The sequence below is a fragment of the Capra hircus genome, chromosome 5 (assembly GCF_001704415.2).
Source record: "Capra hircus breed San Clemente chromosome 5, ASM170441v1, whole genome shotgun sequence".
Lineage (NCBI taxonomy): Eukaryota > Metazoa > Chordata > Mammalia > Artiodactyla > Bovidae > Capra > Capra hircus.
This window is the reverse complement of record NC_030812.1, coordinates 32,506,765-32,516,987: the sequence shown is the minus strand read 5'-3', so window position 1 is coordinate 32,516,987 and position 10,223 is coordinate 32,506,765. Positions and strand designations below refer to the sequence as shown.

The 10,223-nt window shown below is 41.5% G+C and overlaps 1 pseudogene; it reads right to left on the bottom strand.

Moving 5' to 3' along the window:
* LOC102188742 lies at positions 9,612-9,949 on the bottom strand (annotated as a pseudogene).

Sequence of the window (10,223 nt, the reverse complement as noted above, 5' to 3'; positions counted from 1 at the left end):
GCAACCCCGTGGACTGTAGCCCACCAGACTTCTCTGTCCATGGAATTCTCCAGGCAAGAATACTGGAACGGATTGCCATTCCCTTCTCCAGAGGAACTTCCCAACCCAGGACCGAACCCTGGTCTCTTGCCTTGCAGGCATATTCTTTACCAATTGAGCTACCATTTGACCTACCATCTATGTAATGGACCTCAGTAAAAACCAGACACCTCAGCCTCTCTGGTTGGTGATACTCTGTGCATATCATCACATGTTGATATTATGCCTCTGGCTCCCCAGAGAGAAAAGAAGACCACACAAGCTTTGCATTTCAAACCTCCTAGACTCTACTCTTTGTGTATCTTCCTGTGGCTAATCTTACCAGTCCCCTGTGAGTCTGTATAACCCAGTCTCCTGTGCTTCAGTCTTCCCATCTGTAAAATGGGAATGATAGTCCCTGACCTGATTGCTTACAGGTTACTAGAAGGAAAAAATGAATAATGTGTGTGAAAAAAGTTTAGAAATCTGTGACATGCTATTTGTACAAATGGACAATATTAATACTATATCCTATTCATAGCCATCTGATAGATGAGAGACCCAGAGGATGAAGTGACAAATTATTGCAAGTTAATAAACCGGGAATCCATGTCTCCTAACTCACATCCTGGTGATTTTTTTTAATGAAACACAGTCGTACAAGAACATTCCTTTGTCCAGAGGGCATGCTTTTGATAATTTCAAGTGTTTAGAGTGAGCAAGAAAGTGTCTCTGCACATAAAACAGCTGCCAGAGACACCACTTTCCAGTGAAACCCTCCACCAACCCAAATGGGAAAATAGTCTAAAATTAAGCGTATTGTTTTAACAATTTATTATTTATCAGGTTAGAAGCTACAGAATAAGCAAGGTGGCGTAGCTGAGGACGACAACAGATGTGATACCCGAGAAATTAACAGTAGTGGCAGCAGTTTCAACCTGGAGTAGAACAGCCCTGTGTAATTTATCGTTACTGCTATCTCCATGATGATGCGCCCCAGAGGTTAAAAGAGGTTTAAATGATGTTCAGTTTGCCCTGAAAGAAGACAAAGGAAGGAGGTAAAAGATGTGATTATTGAAGAGACAGAGACACAGTTATCATTTTATGCTGATCACTTATTTGCATATAGAGAAAACCTCAGAAAATCAACTAAAAAACTATTAAAATAATGCTTTAATCTCAGTTTCCTCATGGAACATAATAGGTCATTGACAAGTGGTAGAGAGTAAATACAAGCTTCAGATACAAAAGTTCAGTACTTTCCAGTCCATCAGGACTTACCAGATAGAAACCGTAATGGGGAAAAAGGACACGTTTGTAAAAGCCGTAACAAGCACCAAATCAAAATCCCAAGAAATATAAAGAAATGTGTAGCACCTATATGAGGAAAACTATAAAACTGCAGAGAGAGAAAATGAATTTGAAGAAAATGAAAGGTATACCAAGACACTGAGCGGCAAAACAGGATATTGCAGAGATGTCACTTTTTCTTAAACTAGAGTAATGCCAGGCAAAATCTCTTTTCATACTCTTTATGGGGTTCTCAAGGCAAGAATATTGACATGGTTTGCCATTCCCTTCTCTGCTGCTGCTGCTAAGTTGCTTCAGTCGTTTCTAACTTTGTGCGACCCCATAGACGGCAGCCCACCAGGCTCCCCTGTCCCTGGGATTCTCCAGGCAAGAACACTGGAGTGGGTTTCCATTTCCTTCTCCAGTGTATGAAAGTGAAAAGTGAAAGTGAAGTCAGTCAGTCGTATCCGACTCTTAGTGACCCCATGGACTGCAGCCTACCAGGCTTCTCCGTCCATGGGATTTTCCAGGCAAGAGTATTGGAGTGGTTTGCCATTCCCTTCTCTGGTGAACCACATTTTGTCAGAACTCTCCACCATGACAACTGACAAAACCGACTGATTGAACTGAACTGAACTGAGGCAAAATCTCTACTTTACAATTTTTGGAACTTGGAAAAACATCTTAAAATTTCATTTGGAATTATATAACAAGCAAGTATACTGAAGAATATACTTTTGTGAAAAAGAAGAGGGGATAGAGACAATCCTAACATACAGAGCATATTATAGAGCATAGGGGAGGAAGAACTTTCATCTACCCTTTCAGGATCTGTGCCTGCACCTGAGGATTAAACTGGCACAGACAGGGAGAAAACATACAGATTGTATTCACTGTTTTTGCATGTACCTGGGAGTCTCATGAAGAAAAAGAAATAGAACTGAGGACTTGTATACTTTTAAACAAAGAAACAAGAAATTTGTGGGGAAGTGACAAAACAAAGAGGTTTGGGCTAGGGGACAATAAGCTGTGAGAAAGTGACTAGGAAATATATGGGGAAAATTTGTGGAATATCAGGGTTATTTCAGTAGGATTATACAGATCCATTTCGGTGTTTGCTTTCCAGTCTATGAATGATCTCTTCTGGTATAGTGAGGGCACCTTTCTCTTGGGGAATTTTGTGACCTGCTTTTAGGTAGAAAATAGGAGTGCACAGAACCCCTATGTCTCTGTGTTTCTCAAGTGCCTTCAGCTGAAAATAATCAATACCCCAAAGTGGCATATTTGAAGTGTCATGTTCTGAATCCCTTCAACAGTTACAATAATTAAATCAATTAATTCAGATTGATGAAACAGACATCTCACAAACAAATCGCATTTATATTACGAAAAGCAGGGCATCACACATCAATGAGGAAGAAACCTTATTCAATAAGCGGTGTGGAACAAATGGTCATTATTGAGGGGAAAAAATCTGTTTAGATTCTTGCTTTATATTATATACCAAAATGACTTCAATACAAATTAATAGAACTCAATTTGTGGACACTCTTGTTTCTTCATTCACTGGGAAAACTGAAGCTATTTCAGTTTCCCACTACCCCCTCTACTCACCAGCCAACAGTTTTCCCCCATACTCTGCTTTCCCTCTTATTATTTGAGACAAATTATCCTGCTTCTCTAGGAGGGCAGTTCCTTCACTTGGGCCATAAGGTAGCTCATCCAATAGAAATGTAATGTGAGGGACTTTGCCGGTGGTCCAGTGGTTTAAGACTCCATGCTTCCAAAGCAGGGGGCACAGGTTCGATCCTTGGTCAGAGAACTAAGATCCTACATGTACATAATGCAGCCGAAAAATAAAAAAAAATTTTTTAAGAAATGTAATGTGAGTCACATGTAGAATTAAAAATTTTCTAGTACCAGTATAAAAAGGTCAAAAGAATATGTGAAAATAATTTTAATAGCACCTTTCATTTAACTCAGTATATCCCAAATATCATTTGAATGTGTAATTAACATTAAAGTTTTTAACAAGATATTTTGCATTCAATTGCTCATACTAAGTCTGTGAAATCTGGTATGTATTTTGTGCTTACAGCACATCTCAATTAGGACTTGCCACATTTCAAGTGCTCAGAAGCCAGCTGTGGTTCCTTGTTACCATTTTGGACCGTTTTGTCCCAGATCTCATCCCTTCTCCCCTATCCAAGGACATCACTCATTCTCTGCGCCTCTTATATGGATGGGTTTTCATATCTCTTCTGCATCATTCTCTTCTTCATATAAACATGCTGTTGTTTTTCCAGTTTTAAAATAGCCCTCTCGTGACCCCACTTATTGACATTTTCCCATAAACTCTATTTTGACTCCTCTTTTTTGTTGTTCTCTTGTTTTGTTTGTTTATTTTTGGCTGCACAGGGAGGCATGTCAGATCCTACTTCCCTGACCAGGATTGAAGCCACACCCCCTGCAGTGGAAGGGCAGAGTCTTAACCTGCCGGGAGCCAGCATGAGGAACTCTGCCCGTGGCAAAGGTCATGAGGAAGGAGGCTCGGCATACGCAAAGGCAGGATCGAGCCTCAGGAGACCACCTATTCCCGAGCATCTACCCCCAAAACCAGAGTCCGCCTACTTTACTGCTTCATGCTCTCACCTACACCTCTGACTTTACAGGGGGGCTGTCCCCCACCACCTCTCTCAGAGAAGGAGTTAACTTACAGCTCCAGTTAATAAAAATTCCTGGGCGTGACAAGACTGTTTCAACTTCCAGACTCCTCTGAAGGCTCTCTAGCCTGCCTGACAGGATCATCCGGCCACATGTGATTGTTTACAGCCTCCCAACCATGAGAGGCACGAGATGCTTTAAACTTTCTAAAAACAGATTCTTTTGAGAAGTTAGAAATGTATTAGTATAGTATTAGCGAGTTAGTTAGAAATTATGTTGGTGAGGGTTTTCATTGCTGAGTTAATGATTGCCACCAGGCCTCCATATCCTTAGGCACCAGAGTATGTTAATCAATGTGATTGGAATGTAGAAAAAGAAATATAGTAGTTTTGATGTTAGCAATACTAGACTTTTGAGTTAATGAATTTTCTCTTTGTTATAGATCACTGTACTCCTCTTTCTTTGTTATAAATCCTTGTGTCCTTGCTATGTAAGAATGTAACTTTATCACTATCTTAAGACTAAGTAGATCTTAAAGGGAAACAAGTTTTCTGATCGGCTAACCTTTATCAATAGAAAGTAAGGTGGGGCCATAGAATGTTGATTGGCCTCCAGACCAGAAGATATTGTAAACAAATGTAAGACCCTTGTAAGAACAAAGATATGCTGATAAGGGTCAGAGCAGCTGACCCTACCTGACTCTGTTTCTTGCATTTATCTCTATGTATAACTAAAAGTATAAAAGTGGACCTGGAAAATAAAGAAATAGGACCAGTTCCTGGAAAGACTGGTTTCCCCCGTGTGGTCTTTTCTCGTTCTCTTCTTTCCTGGCTGAATTCCCATCTGGAGCGTGGAGGCTCGCCATGTCTACTTACTTGCCCTGGCTTCTAAGACCCACGCGAGAGGGAGCCCAAGGCAGGGCACCCTCCACTATTCAAGCAGGCACCGGTGGCCTACATAGATGATGCAAACTCCTTGTCTTGGAGTTTTATTGGTTTTTCACGTAAACCAAGTTATTCAGCCTCTTTTCTCCACTAGTTTTCCTACTACACTATTCTTTCCTAATCTCTCTTTTCTAATTAAATAGTTCTCTCTTAGGACTCCGACTCTGTCCCCGCTTCGAATTCCCTGGATCCACCAGGGCTGGACTGCTCTTTTTTTTTTAAAACAAAATTACTTTGTTTTGCTACTTGTCTTGTTTATGATCATTATTTACAGTTTTTTCCCCACATTCTCCCCTAAATCCATTCCAAATCAGGCTTTATCTGCCAGCACTCCAACAAAACTCTCCTTATGAAACTTGCCAAATGACCACTGTATTAATCAATTCAATACTAATTTCCTGTTTTTCATCTTGCTTGTTTTAGCTGATGATACTCCATCTAAATAGACTCTTTTGTTTATTTATTTGTCTGCACCCAGTCTTATTTGCAGCACATGGGGCCCTCGTTGCAGTGCACAGGCTCTCTAGTGGGTCACAGGCTCAGTACTTGTGGCACACTGGCTTAGATGCCCCGAGGCATACGGGATCTCAGTTCCCCAGCCAGGAACTGAACCCATGTCCTCTGCATTGCAACGCAGATTCTTAACCAATGGACCACCAGGGAAGTCCCTAAATAGACTCTGTTTAACTTGAGGATACCACACTCTTGCTTTTCCTTCTACCGCACTGGTCACTTTCTTTACCTGGTTCCTCTTCATCATCTCAAACTATGAATGTTGAGGGCCCCATGGCTCAGAATTTGGATCTCTTCCCCAGCCTAATTATATCATTTACTTGAAACTGAATTTCAAGGCTCTAAATATTATCTATATGATTTCAATACACAAATTTATATCTCCAGTCCAGATCTTTTCCCTAAACTTTACTCATGTTTTCACTTGCTCACTTAGCATTGCCCTAACAAATTACTACAAACTGGGTGGCATAAAACTCAAATTTATTTGCTCACAGTTCAGAAGGCCAGAAATCTGAAATCAAGGTATCAGCAGGGTTGGCTGCTAGAGGCGTTGAGAGAGAAGCTGCTCTGTGTCTCTCTCAAAGCATCTGGTACTTGCAGGCAATCTCAGGCATGTCTTAATAATTTATAGACATGTTGCTCCAGTCTTTGCCTCTGTCCTCACATTGTACTGTCCCTTGTGTGTCCCTGTGTGTTCACCTCGCCTTCACATAAGGACATCTGTCCCAGGATTAGAACTGATCTTAATCCAGTATGATTAATGTAATTTAAATAATTACATTTGCAAAGATCCTATTTCCAAATAAGGCCATATTCTGAAGTTCTGAGTGGACCTGATTTTGAGGGGATGCTATTCAGTCCAGTACAGTACTCAACATTGTCATTTATAGTAAGTCCCCTACATACAAATGAGTTCAGTTCCTAGAGTGTGTTCATGAGTCCAGTTTAATTGTTTAAGTCAAACAAAGGTAGCAGAGGTACCCAACTAACACATAGTACTGTTCTTTAATAGGTTTATTAATACTTTCACACAAATAATACATAAAAAAGCACAAAAAATAAAATGTTTTTAACCTTATAGTACAGGACTTTAAAAAGTACAGTAATACAGTACAACAGCTGATATATATATGAGTTGGCGTCAAGTGAACAGGCAAGAAGAGTTACTGGCTAGAGGAGGGAGAGGAGGTGGGAGATGGTAAAGCTGAAGGAGCATCAGCAGTAGGAGATAGAGTGAAGGGTGAAAATCGCTGAGTCATATCTGACTCTTTGAGACCCCATGCTATACAGCCCATGAAATTCTCCAGGCCAGAATACTAGAGTGGGTAGCTGTACCCTTCTCCAGGGGATCTTCCCAACCCAGGGGTCGAACCCAGGTCTGCCACATTGCAGGCAGATTCTTTACCAGCTGGCCACCAGGGAAGCTCACGGAGGGCAAGCTGCAGTTTCATTCATGCCTGGCACTGATAGAATGTATGTTCACATTTTTGAAAGTTCTCAACTTGAAGGTTTGTATGTACAAAAGGTACTTACTGTAATATCAAATGGGCACCTAATTTAAGATGTCAAAAACTGAAATAATCTTATCCATCTCTTTTCCACCCATAGTTTTCTTCATCTCAGCTGAGAAAAAATCCATTCTTCCATTGGAATTCTACCTTCACCGTATATCCAAAACTTGACCACTTGTTACTATTTCCACTGTTACACTATGATCCGGGTCACCCTCACATCTTGCCAGGATTATTGTAATAGTCTTTTAACAGGTCACTCTGCTTCTATTCTTGTCTCCCTACAGTCATTTTCAGAACATCTAGAGTGACCCTGTCAAAACCCAAGTTACATTATGAGCCTTTCAATGGCTCACATTTTATTCACAGTGAATGTCAGACTTCTTAGAGTTTCACAAGAGTCCCCTTACCCCTGTTAATCTCCCACCTTGTCACTCTGCTCCAGCCATGGTGGACTCTATGCTGTTCCTTTAACAATCCAGGCAATCTCTGACCTCAGAAATTTTGTTTATGTTATTCCCTTCCCCTAGAAAATTCTTCCCCCAAATATCTGCATGCCTTATTCACTCACTTCCTTTAAGTATCTTGTTCAAATATCCTTTTTAAATGAATTCTACTCTGATCCTCCCTTGTTTATAATTACAATCCCCTACCTCCTCTCACTATTGAGCTCCATAGCTCTGCTTTACTTTTTTTTCCCCTCATGGCACTTACTACCTTCTAACACATCATATAATATACTTATTAATTATGTTTTCTTGTCTACTTCCTCTACAAGTAAGGTCCAAGACGGTAGGAAATATTGTCATTTTGTTTTCTGATGTATACCTAGAACATATTAAATGTTCAGTATTTATTAAATAAATGAAAGACAGTAATTAAATGAATGAGAAATGAATGAGGAACTACTTTCTAGGCAAAGATTAAAAGGAATCACAGAGTAGGGAATTCTACATTTTACTACATACAAATTTAAAACTTTATCATGTATAATAAAACACAGATAGGCTACTATTTTATATATTTTAGAAAACCTCCATATCTCTCCCAAAGTAAGACCTTTAAAAATTTTTAAATACATGAGTATTCATAATAAAAATTCAAGCTTTAAGTCATTTTTTCCAATTCTAGGAAAAAAAGGGTTGAGGTTATTATCTGTACTTTTGTAAAGGCTGCTTCCATAACTTTATGTTTTCTCCATAATGTAAGGCCAGACCCCGGGCACCACGATGGGCTGCCCCTCCTCTCCCTCCTGCCGGCGGGGGAGGTCCCTAACGGAAGGAGCCTCCCAGATCCCAGGGACCAATGACAGCACACTTCACCAGCTAAAGCTGCCCCACCCCAGCCACGTAGAAGGACCTGTCAGCCCATGACGCCTCGGCCTGGCGACCTATCCGAACCCCTGTCCATCTAGCCTGACCATCCCTCGCAACCAACGTATAAAAACCACCCCCAACACGGTCCAGGCGCGGACTTCCTCGACCTGCCGCGTTCGGGTCCTGGAATCCCACCGGGAGCGCTTTGCCATTAAAAGCCTGTTAGACACTCTTTTGGTGTCCTGGTCGTCTTTACCTAACATTTGGCGCCCAACATGGGGCCCGAGGTGAGGGCCCATCCCGCAACAAGTGGGATTCGCAGCCCCCTCAGCTCTGGCTCGCGCCGGACCAGGTCACCCCGTCACCCCTCCGGGACCATTCAACCATCTGGCAGGATATGGGGTAAGTTCCATCAGTCGGGCTCTAGGGGGCGTTGCTCCCGTGGCTATTATGCCTAGGGTGTCTAGGTCTTTTAAATCGCGGCCGCGCCCAGACCCCTCCTCCGCAGGCCAGGCCTGCTAATTTCTCGGCACCAGTCAACTCGGAGATGTCCGTCTTGGCTGAGTGGCCGTCTCTTTGCTGGGTTGACGGCCCATTCGGGGATGCCTGACCAGACCACTCCCAGCCTCAGCAAATTAAATCTAGCAAAACATGAAGCGAATAATATGCATGACCAAGTCAGCCTTGTCAGGAATGCAAAGCTGGTTCAGTGAAGATCTATCAACATGATTCACCATGTTAACAGTCTAAAGATGAAAACTCTTATGGTCCTATCAGTTGACATACAGAAATCATTTTAGGAAGTTCAACATTAAGGAAACTTTCTCAGTGTGATAAAGGGCATCTGTAAAAACACACAACTAACATCTTACCTAATGGGGAAATGCTGAATGTTTTTCTAAGATCAGTAATAAGCATAATTTTAGGCATGCATATTAGATGGCTGAAACTCTAAAGCAAAGCAAGGAGTCTATTATTCAAGCCAGGATAATGGTTACCTCTGGGAAAGGAGGTCATAGAAGTGGTTGCAATTCGAAGGGGGCACAGAGGGGTCCTCCGAATGTTGGCAATACTGTTGTCTATTTTTTGACCTAATGGTATTTTCATCAGTGTTTACATCACAATTTCTTGTGTATTTATCTTTTGCACTTTCCTGTATTTCCAGTATATTTTTCAATGCAGTGTTATAGAAGAGAATTAATATTAAAAAAATTTAGAATGTTACTTTCTTTAGAGAGAATTTTCTCTTTAGAAAGAATAATTTAGTACGATACTCCTCGTAACTTTATATTTTTATTTTACTTTGCTTTTTAAAGCCAGAACATTTATTGCTTGACTAATCATTGAAATCCTTAAGATGAACTGGATACCGCGACAGCTGCCCTTTTGGGTTTAAGTGTTGTTCCTTCATGGAATCCATGCCTGAATCTGCCGTATACAGATTTTAGGTGCCGCATTCGACCAGTGCCAGTGGTATTTCGCCTTTTAGCTTTACCACTCCAGTTATACTTTCTCTTTTGTTTGGCAGGATAGCCGCATTTGCCGCAGGTTGACTTCTGAAGGTGGTAGGCTTTAGAGCCACAGCAGCAACACAGCGTGTGTGTCTTATTCTGATGCTTTCCAAATGATGAGGTTCCCTTTGTCATCTTGCTTTGCCCAACTTTCTATATTTTTATTATTAACTCTGCTGCTGCTGCTAAGTCATTTCAGTCATGTCCAACTCTGTGCGATCCCATAGACGGCAGCTCACCAGGCTCCCCCGTCCCTGGGATTCTCCAGGCAAGAACACTGGAGTGGGTTGCCATTTCCTTCTCCAATGCATGAAAGTGAAAGGTGAAAGTGAGGTTGTTCAGTCGTATCCGACTCTTAGTGACCCCATGGACTGCAGCCTACCAGACTCCTCCAGCCATGGGGGTTTTCAGGCAAGAGTACTGGAGTGCGGTGCCATTGCCTTCTCCGATATT